This window comes from Accipiter gentilis, chromosome 20 (genome assembly GCF_929443795.1).
Source record: "Accipiter gentilis chromosome 20, bAccGen1.1, whole genome shotgun sequence".
Classification (NCBI taxonomy): domain Eukaryota; kingdom Metazoa; phylum Chordata; class Aves; order Accipitriformes; family Accipitridae; genus Astur; species Astur gentilis.
In genome coordinates this window covers 17,987,695-17,998,580 of record NC_064899.1, presented here as the reverse complement: position 1 = coordinate 17,998,580, position 10,886 = coordinate 17,987,695, and positions in this window count along the sequence as shown.

Genomic DNA, 10,886 nt, shown 5'->3' with positions numbered 1-10,886 from the left:
CCTCAGAATATCATTAATTGTAGGTTACATGTTTGTGTTTTTTTTAAAAAACAAACCACAAAAAATTTAATTAGCTTTCTCTCAGCTAAATTTGTTCTTTCGGAGCAAAGCATTCTCTGAGTGCTCTACTATACAAGCTTAGTGGCAGACATTTTATCAGAAGCAGCAGATTTTAAACAAATATTGGCATTTGAAAGAAATTTTAAAGTTGTACTTTCAAGAATTGAAACTGGAAACTGTTGTTCTGGTCACTCAGTGGAAAAACAATTTGAATGAATCAAATCCTAACCAAAGAGTATGTCATGAATACCAAATACTGAAAACACTCCCAACAGTGTCTGGGGAAATAGCCTGAAAAGCAGAGACTCTTCTGTCTGTGAGTGGCATAGCAAAGGGCATAATACATGCCATTACTTGGTTTGAAGCATATAGTCAGCTGTGCTCAGACCCTCTGACATCCTATGACCAAATCAACAGTTCTCCTCTGTCAGCAGTAAAAGAAGAGATCTAAACAACCAGATTCCCAGAAGATTTAGGCAGACCAGTACATTATGGGGCAAAAATCAATGATCTTCAATTAATCTTTGCAATCCCTGTGATCTAAAACTCAGTGGTTGCATCTACATGGCAGGCCAGAAAAAAAGCTGTAAGTGCAAGGTGCCCCATAATTCATCCACCCTGTATTCTTGTTGGAGAGACTCTCAAGGTACTGCATAGACATCTTCCCTGCAGTAAGGAGCAAGCAGAGATCAAAACCAGATGTATATTTGTGTTCTTCCCTCTGTCAAATTACTGATCAAGGTCCTCCTGTCCTGTGCCTGAAGTGCACTGGGATCCTTGCCCAAAAGGGCATCCAAACAAGTGCCCATTGCTGTATCTTCTCCTTATCTTTCATAGACAGCCTAGTGTTGGTCTCTGGATCTTACTTGTTTTTATGGAAATGACTGCAATATCCATGCATTCAGCATGAGCAGGGAATGCTCCACAGGATTTTGTGGCCTTTAGGGATGCTTAAACCAGAGCTGGTCTAAGCTCTGTGGCATTTTCCCCTTCCCTAAGGTAGCTTCTAAACCTGTTGGCTCCCTCCCGCTGGCTGTCTGCTATTAGAGAGGGACCAAAGGGATCTTCTAGAGAGTGACAAGGAGTACTAGGGACTGAAATATCTGAGGAGAGGATATTTGTTCACGTGGTCATGGAAAGAATTAAAGAAAGGAAAAGGAATCTTACTTTATAAAATCATCTGAACTGCAAGAAATTACCTCTGTTATCGTGATTCATAGGTTGAGGGAGGCTGCCTTGGCTAGCTGGGCACCGGCGCATCATTTCGTCACAAGTTTCACATGAGGTGTTGAGACACACCACCCCCCACAACGGTCTGGTGCCAGAACTCAGCCATAGGGAAGTAGGGAGTAGGTGGCCATGAAGCACCCACATCCCTATCCCCCTCTTTGCCCCAAGACCACAAGGAAACAAATCCGCTTTCACTAACTACTCCCTCCGAGTAATGGTTTGTTCCACCAGTGCCATTTCTATCCGAGTAGATGAACTCTTGTTTGCCAATACAGCATCTCTAAATGTCTCACACAGGACACTTCAGCAAGACTTTATTTTGCCTTATATTACTGTTGTATGGCTTTCTCAAAATAGGACACCCTTCTGTAATGATAGCACTGATTGTTTCTACTCACTTTTCTGATTCAAAGCAGTACAAAAAAGATTTTCTAAGCTGTAACCAAACAGACCATTGTTGAAGAAGAAGGAAAGAAATGCCTAAGCAGATTTCCTGCCACAATAATTGTTGAGTTTAGACCCCTGCAGCCTGGTTTAAATATCAGAAAGCGATCTTGTGAGCTGCACACCCTCAATGCTGTGCTGAACTCTTATTTTGAGCATAAGTACTCTGGGTAAGAAGCCATCACTGATGATGAACTATCCCACATGTATTTCCTAGGAGGAGCTGTGCTTCAGAAAATCAAGGTTTCTTCTTCCTCTAGCATGAACAGTTCGGTGTTGCTAGACATCAGTAGCAAATTATGCTGTTCCCACACTAATTAAACAGCAAATTAAAGGTGGCACAGAGCTAGGACTCCTGTCACTCCCTGCCCAGGCCCTACAAAAACGTTCCTCTTAACCCAGGACACCTTGATCCGAGGTGCGAGAGGAAGAGGAGGAGGAGATTTTACGGTTATTTAAGCCGCCGTGCAGGTACACAGCTCACTTTGCAGCCCAGCTAGGGATGTGGCCCACTTCAACGGAGATGAGAAAAGGGCTCCTTTTTTGCCTTTAGCGAGACAGACATTCTTCAATTTATTTTATGGCCACAGATGACATAGCTGTCTAGAGGCACTCTGGTGAGGAGAAGCGAGGAGGACAAGAGCCAGTGTGGGGGTGGAGAGCTGCAGCTCTACCCCTCCTTTTGATGTGGTCTCTTTTAAAGGTCACCCACTGGGACCTGACATCAGTCAAACTATTTTTGTAAAAACAACAGTGATCCCAATGAAGATTTATATAACACATTTGTGCTATAGCTCTTGGTTCCTTTTTCTTAAATTACTTAAAGCAATATAATAACTTTCGCAGGCATATCGTAGGAGACTGCCAACATTTCAAACATTTCCTTGATGTAGGATGATCACAATTGAAAGGAATGTGAATTTTATCCAGCCGTCGGTAAGGTTTTGTTTTCCTTAATCCCTGAGACTAAATCATTGGATAGTTTTTAGCCTCCAAACTAAATCTTAATTGAGGCTTGCTGTCATTTAGGTTACTGCATGACTCTTCTAACCAAAGCACCAGGGCACCTTTGAGGAAGGGCTGGGACAGGGACCCTTAGCACTTCTCATTGCTGCGAGCTGGTTGTGCAAGAGAGCTCTTTGATACTTAGGAAAAAGCAGTCAAAGTTTCTTTTCAGTAGTAAAGTTTCTTTGTTTGAAGAGCTCTCCTAGTCAAACCTGTGAACAGTGTAACCCAGCCAAAATTCCCACAGACTGGAAATAAAACTGGTGGTTTGTGTCCCAGAACGCTGTCATTTTGCTTTGTGCTGGGTGATTTTCCCGCCCCCCACAAGAGAGTTCAGTTTCTCTCTCAAGAACTGTACAAAACAAACCCCAAAACCTTCCATCCCCCACCAAAACTCACTAGCAGGTGGGTTTCATCTAGTTTGTGGAGGTGTTGAAGAAAACAAGCAGTTCAGCTGTATGACTGTCACCGAAATTAGTAGTAAAGACCCTGACACAGGGGAGAAAAATCAAGGGTATTTTAGTGCCATTTCTACTGAAATAACTTGGGATACCTCCAAGCACTCTGGCAGCTAAACGGCAACATTTTCCCCAGCAAAAAAAGGTTAGGTCCCTTTTCAACAGGAGCAGAGGGCAGTTTCTTTCCCCATCGCCAGGATCATCCACAGATGCGAGGAGACGGGAATGGAAACACCAAGTACAAGCCCCTGTTTGTCTCCCCAGTGGCAGCGAACCCATGCCAACACCAACGGAGGGCAAATGTCCTGCCAAAGGCGGAAGCGAGGGAGGAGGAGAAGAGCCTGTTTGCCATCTCCCTGAGCCCCCCTCCTTCTCCCCCACCCCCCGACCTCCATGGCATCCCTCAGGCAACATGAGGGATGGGCTGGAGGCTTTGTTTAATTTGGAGGAAAACCTAGAAGCATTCACAGTTCTCCGTGACTAGTCTGGGGGAGAAGCACTTAAATGGTAAGGCCAAGGGTTAGCTTTAACTAGGATTTTAGCCCCAGATCTTGGTTAAAGACTAACAATTTAGACTGACTGCTCAGGTTCTGCCAGCGTCAGTGAAGACAGGCCATTTCTCACCCTGAAACAAGCAGGGAAGAGATAAAATCCAGGAACCTCTGGAGGGACCCGTTTCTCCCTTTCTAGAAGGATTGTGGGTTGCTAGCCTGGGACTGCCTGTCTAACTTTGTGTAATTAAATCAGGTCAGAGGTGTCTGGGTTTCTGCACCACAGCTTCTCCCTTTTAAACAGCGAGTGTAACTCATTCCTCCTTCGCAAGGGAGTCACAAGGTTGAAAGCAACAGCGGGCACACATTGGGCACACAGTGCACTACCAAGTGCTGAAAAGAAAATAAAAAGCCTGTACACAACCAGCCTGAGTACCTCGGCGCTTCACAGCTTTCATTCCAAACAGCACCAGCATCTCCCAGTAATATAATTCACTTTTCTTTTTGAGCGGTTGAGAGTTCCCACATCAGATTCTTACTTCTATTTTGTACTGGGATTCAGCTAAATAATGAATCCCAGGGAGCATTTTGCTTTAGGGAAGTATTCCCAATAAATAACAATGGACTTTGGATTTTTTTAAGCTATTCTAAACGCATGGCTTAATGATAATTAGTAATAAGATTGACTGCTACTTCTTAGCACAGCTCTCAATCGCTACAAAATTTCTGCCAAAATCCCGCTAGGTTGGGGAGCAACTGGCTGCTGCAAAGGATGCGGGAGCCCTGGCAGAGAGTCGGTCACACACGTGCCAGCAGCACGCACCAGCAGCAACAAAAGTGAACCGAGCACTGGGCTGCACCGACAGGAACACGGCCAGCAGGTATGGGGAAATGGTTATTCCCCTTCGCTCTGTGCCCATTAGAGCACATCTAGACTCTGTGTCCAGTTTCACGTACCGCACCCCCGATACAGGAAAGACACCGATAGCCATGGGCAAGTTCTGTGCGGGGCCACCACCTTGGTCACGGCTGGAGCACCTAACCTGTAAAGGGAGGCTGAGGGTTCAGGGCTCATTTGGCCTGGAGAAGCGACGGCTTTGGGGTGGTCTATCCGCAGCCCTACAGTACCTGCGAGAAGGTTGTCACGAAGACTGAGCCAGGCTGTTCAGAGGCGCACGGTGGGAGGACAAGACACAAAGGTTGTACATCGCAACAACGGAGTTTCCGACTTGACGTGAAGAAAGTCGTCCTCCCCATGAGGATAGACAAGCAGCAGAGCATGAAGTCTCCATCCTTGGAGGCATTCAAGACCAACTAGACAAAGCCCTGAGTGACCTGGGCTGATCCCATAGCTGGCCCTGCTTTGAGGAGGAGGGTGGGCTAGGTGAGCTCAAGAGGTCCCTTTCTTACCTGAATTATTCTGAGATTTTCATATTGTAAACTCTCATTTGTCACTGAAGGTATAGAAATGTTGTCAGTCATCACTGGATAGCTCTTGAGAGCACACAGGGCACTTAAACTATAATAACCTGTGGGCCTTCTCTCCAATAGCATCATATCCATTTAGTTAGAGATCCTCTGAGGCAAGAACTCAAAGGTTATCATCTTTATAACTACGTGAGTGGTCATGACTAAATAAACGCTGATCTGCCAAGACCTGGTCTGGAGCCAAGTGAAGCAACTGGAAAGTTTGAGGGTACACATCAGCTGACTTGAGATGTAGATATCCAACCCTGAACTCATTACTGGCAGCTGAATTACTCTCTGTGAAAAGACATAAGTCCACATACTTAGGCAGAAAGCTAAAATAGGTCAGACTGATTAGTGCCAAAACACATTTACTCTTATCTGACTACAAAGGGAGTCTGACTACTCCAGGTATAGCTGCGTATAGTGTACACCTGTACTACCCCTGTTGACTTCAGTGGAGGCGGGGGGAGAGGGATTATGCTTGGAGCCTATCAAGGTCAGCACAGACTCAGCAGTAAAATATATAAACTCCATGCAGAAATACATTTCTGGTGCATTTTCCAATTTAGAGTTTTATTCCCACAACTTTGTGTTCACAATGGTTATTTATTGGGGAGATAGTTTCCTCTTTGACTATCAGGATAGAACAGTCTTGAGGACTATAAGAAGAGATTGGGTGAAATTTCATAGTGAAAAGCATGAGGAAAGCAGAAGAGAAAAATACCCGACTCCACTAGCATATCTTACAAGTTATGAATGTACTGCAGGATCCAATAACTTTTCACTGAAGCCTACGTACATTGTGCCGGGCTGCTTCCCGAGTCCACGACAAAGGCAATAGGAGCCTGTCCTCAAGTGCCAAAGCAGTGGAAAAGGCTGGTCCCATCTTCCACGTTGCCAGGGGAGATGTTTCTAGCAGAGGGGGATGAGCTGCCCAGGGCGAGAAGGGCTGCGGGGAGCCTGAACAAGTTGGGGTTAACTCTGTAGTTTCACAGCCTGTTTCTATTGGCAGAAGAAGGAGGCCACAGGGTGAACTGAGACACCGACCCGGGTTAAAAATAACGGCAGGAGAGGGGAGGGAGGTTGGAGGGTGAGGAGAGGAGGGCAGCAACCGGCTCTGCTCCCAGCCAGGCGAACGCCCGGGAGGCGGCGGCAGCCCCGATGGGAGCGGGATGAAGGGTGGGATTGCTGCTCTCGGCAGCCCCCAGCCCATGCTGGCTGAGACCCGCTGCGGTGGAAACCCAGCACACGGAGGAGCTGAGCCTGGGCGAGGGAAGGTGGAGGAGAGTCCGACTGCTGCCCAAAAAAACCCCCAGTAGGGAAACACAGCAGAAAAGAGCGAGGGACCAAAGATGAAAGACAATGTTGTTCCCACACCCTGAAAATATGTCTATCCTGGTCAGTAATACGTGTAGGTTGGAAATGAGAATGAGGTTTCATTTCCTCTTCATTTCACTTATTTTCTTCAGTCTTCAGCATTTTTGCCTCCACAAATAAAACAATGCCCAAACCAGAATCCCTTCGGTATCCGCCCACCGTTAACATTCCCTGCAAAATGACTTCTCTGCCAGCAACCTAGTGACAGGCAGAGCCACAGTAGCACAAGGATGTAAATGACAAATGTCTCAGAGAAGCAATAGCTTGCGTTAGGCAAACGGAAATTAAGAAAACAACAGACAAGCTTTCAAGTACACAGGTCTGAAGAAATGCTGCATGCCCAAATCTTACTTGTTTTCTCTTAGCAAATATGCCAGCCTACTAAAATTGTGGACTACCTCTATCAGCCTTCCCTCTCTTTTCAGTGTTGTTTAGTTTCCAGCTCCCACTGTCCTTGTTTCCATTTTATTTTACTTAGTTTTATAGTGGCTGATCACTCCATTCTTCATATGTTTACCAAGCCACCTCCAGGCACCCACCACCTCTGTACTCACACAATGGAGCTCATGAGAGAAAGCATTAAAATGGGAAAGACACGATCAGGAGGGACGGCATGAGCCATAAAGGTCCTCCGTGCAGCCAAGACATTTGTCTTTCATACTTTGAAAATCCTTCGATACAGATCGGTCCCTCAGTGTTCAGGTCTCATCTCCAGCTTTCTCCCTGCAGGTTTTCCCCCTCTCCTCCTGCTGGTATGAGAGCAGATAATCCCTGACATTTGCTCTGTAAGTAGCTGGCAGCAGCCGCCCAAGAAACTGTGGCTTGTGCTGCAGACATAGCCACAGAAAAACACACACTGATAAGCCACATATCTAGAAACACCCCCCACCCAAAGGAAAGTATTACAATCACCGTCATTAGCCACTGCCTCATGTGGCTCTCAACTCCCAAACTCCCGGTAGAAAATTCAGATCCATTTCAGACCCTCTCTTCCCACTTTTAGAAAGTAGCTTTGCAATTCTTGTGTAATTACTCAGGAGAAAAAAAAAGAAAAAAAGAAAAAACCCAACCACCAAAAAAACCCCAACCAATTATCTTCTTCTTGAGTCATGCCACTTGCTGGCTGAGTGCTGCCGAGCAGCAGGCTGAATTCCCCAACAGACCCAAATGAGATGGCTCTGTGGAAAGCTGACACGGTGTTTGGGAATGCCAAGCCAAGCAAGCAAGCAGTTTATCAAAACAAGCTTTTCTAAACCTGTCCCATGAAGCAGAACAAACATGTGGGCAATGCCCTTGCTATGAAAGGAAGACATGTAGGACCCCAGTCCTCAAACCTACTCCATACTTTGGCTCCAGCATAGCTGTGAAAATGAATACATTAAAAAAATCACCCCATAAAAAATCTTGATCATATCGAAGGCCCCAGTGTAGATGCAATCATACAAACACCAGAAGTTCTTCTTCTGGTGGTAGAGTTTATTCCATTTGGGAAATCAATCTGAGCTACAAATGGATGTAAAGTCAAGGTTCTTCCAGCCTCCCAAGAAGTCAAAGTACATCAAACAAACACGAGATGCGTTACTCACTGCCTGTGCAAAAAAGCCTTGCTCTGCAGTGTTTGTGCTGGAAGTAAGGGAAAGGCCTTACAGTAGGAATCAAGAGCTTTTTGAGTGTATTTATGCTGCAGACACTCACTCCTGGCCCATGGCACCTTAAGCAGGGTTGTTCAGGTGCAAAGCACTCACATACAGGATGGGTACTCACACGCACACATTTTACTGCACCACTGCAGCTCACGTGTGCAGGACAAGTGTCCTAAATTGCCCATGCTGACTTCTGTGGTAGTGGAGGGAGATCCTTTATGAGAAAGCCAGTTATCTCTACATTAAGTAATGACCCTCTATGCCTCTCATTCAACTCCTGTCTCCCTATCTAAGTGATTAGTGAACCCCTGCCCCTCACTCCTACTTTACCCCCACCACACATCACACTCTCCAGGGTGCAATTACTTCATATAAACCATATCATGAAGCTAGGTGTGCCTGTTAGCCTATTCCTTCCAGTCCCCTAAGTTAGCAAGGAATAGATTTTCAGGCTGCATATGCTACCTAACATAAAATGCCTCTTCTTGCATCCAAGTGCAGCCAAATGTCTAACATTTCTTTTCCTACTGCACCTATGGAGGAAGGTTGGTGATAATGATTCTTACTTTACATGCATCCAAGCCAGTACTTTCAGTCACTTACAGGTTCCTGCTGTCCCCAAAATAGGATTCAGATCCCACAGTAGACCCAGAAATTCATCTTGATCTAGACTTTCCTACGTATATACATACAGTACATCTGTTACCTCTCAGTCTTTAATGTATTTATGCACAGTTTGCCCAATATTGTGTTCTACATGATTTATATTCTGATGATACACGAAATTTGAAAACCAGTTGTAAGTTGACATAAACATTCAGTGCCTCGTGGACCCACAAAAGAGCCATCCTGCTATTTTCCTTCGCATTCCTTTGCATCGGAGATCCCGATCTCATCCTTGTTCGTGTTTTGAACAGATTTGAGATACTGACCCAAAATCTGGCTTACCCTCTCTCCAGGGAATTTAATCACTAGTCTAGCATAAAGCATCCATAGGGCCAGACCTTCCTCCCTTAAGGCTCCCACATTGCTACCGCCGAACCATCCCAGCGACCCTTCTGCTGGGTCTTCTCACACCTTACAGCTCCTGAGCACAGGACACCCTTCCTCGAGGGACCAAGGGAAAGCAGCCCTAAGTTAAGGACACAGGGGGGTACCCTGCCTGGGTATGGCACCGAGTTAGCAGGTGAACTAAGCCAAACACGGAGTACTGGATGGCTCGGTGGTGGTTACTGGCAGCGCCCCAGAGGAGCTTTGCGCTTGGTTGGCAAGCTGAAAGGTGACACTCCCTGCCTGCTCTGCCCTTTCCACCGGAGATGCTCAGATCAAACCAAGCTGCCCTACACTACTGCCTGCAACAATCGAACATTTGATTGTTTCCAGGCATTCGGTGGTTTTCCTCCAAATTGCTAAAATTATGTGGGAGAAATCAGTTCTTTCTGTCTAGAGCCACTGAAACTAGTAAATTCACTTAGACTGACCTGCTTCAACATTAACAGCCATAGTATTTTTATCACAACGCTCGTGCCTCAGACAAACTCTTGTTTACCAGCATCCTATCTTTTTGAAAAAGATTCAGTGCTTGCTTAGACTTCATGTAACAGGCAAGCCCCACATCCTGACTTAAGTGGTTAGCTTCTGACACTGAAAGCAAAAAGCATTTTTAGTTGCCTGTCTTCTAATCTGAATTTGCCCACCTTCAGCACCTAACCACCTTGCTATATCCAGAGACAGTTTTCAATTATTAATTGTCTCTTTGCTTTCAGGTGCTAGTGGAAGAATACAAAATCTCATCTTCGACAAAATAAATTGATTTATCTTCTCTTGCCTCTCTTTAGACAGCATGGTTCGACGTATGCTTGTGCTGCTCAGCCGTTCTCTGTTCTGTGCCCATCTGTTAAGATCCTTTTAAAAGCGTAAACACCCAGAGCGGACTCAGTATTTCAGTAATGTTCTCATTAATGCTGTACACATGGAAATATCACCTCCTTGACCTTTACTCAGCAATCTGCTCTAATCCGAGATAGTAGCCTTTGCTTTCAGGTATACGGTATCACACAGGGAGCACGTGTTTAGCTGATTATCCATTATAACAATGAGCCTGAGTCACTGGTTTCCAAAACACAATCTCGCAGTCAAATGGCATGGCTCTAAAAGTGTATTTTTGGTCTAGAAGTACCTTGAATTTGACTGAAGATTTAAATAATTATTTTTTTTTTAATGAGATTAGTTTATCAGACAATCCAGAAGACCCTGAAGAACAGTTCTGTCCTTGACATTGTCCTTTATTACTTCATCAATGGTTGCATCATCATCATCATTGTCTTTGCCTAATGAAATATGACATGTGCTCTCAAGTCAAAAGCCAAGTGACTGAATAGCTCTGAGCCTAAGAATGAGCCCTTTGGTATATCTGTCAGGACCAGCCACTCTGAATGCCTCCTCATTTATAATTACTTTAGAAAGTGTGACTATTAGCCAGATTGCAATTAATTTAATGTTTTTAATTAGTCTTATATATTTATAGTTATGGGGTTTACTCAGAATCACGCGGAACAAAATCATATGCCTTATAGAAATTTCAATAGATGTGTGTTAAGTAGATATCAAAACCATTACCTCTACCAACCAAACAGATAGCATCTTACAAAAATTACATGGCAATTATTTGACAAGACAGTTTTCATAAAACCACATTGATCACCATG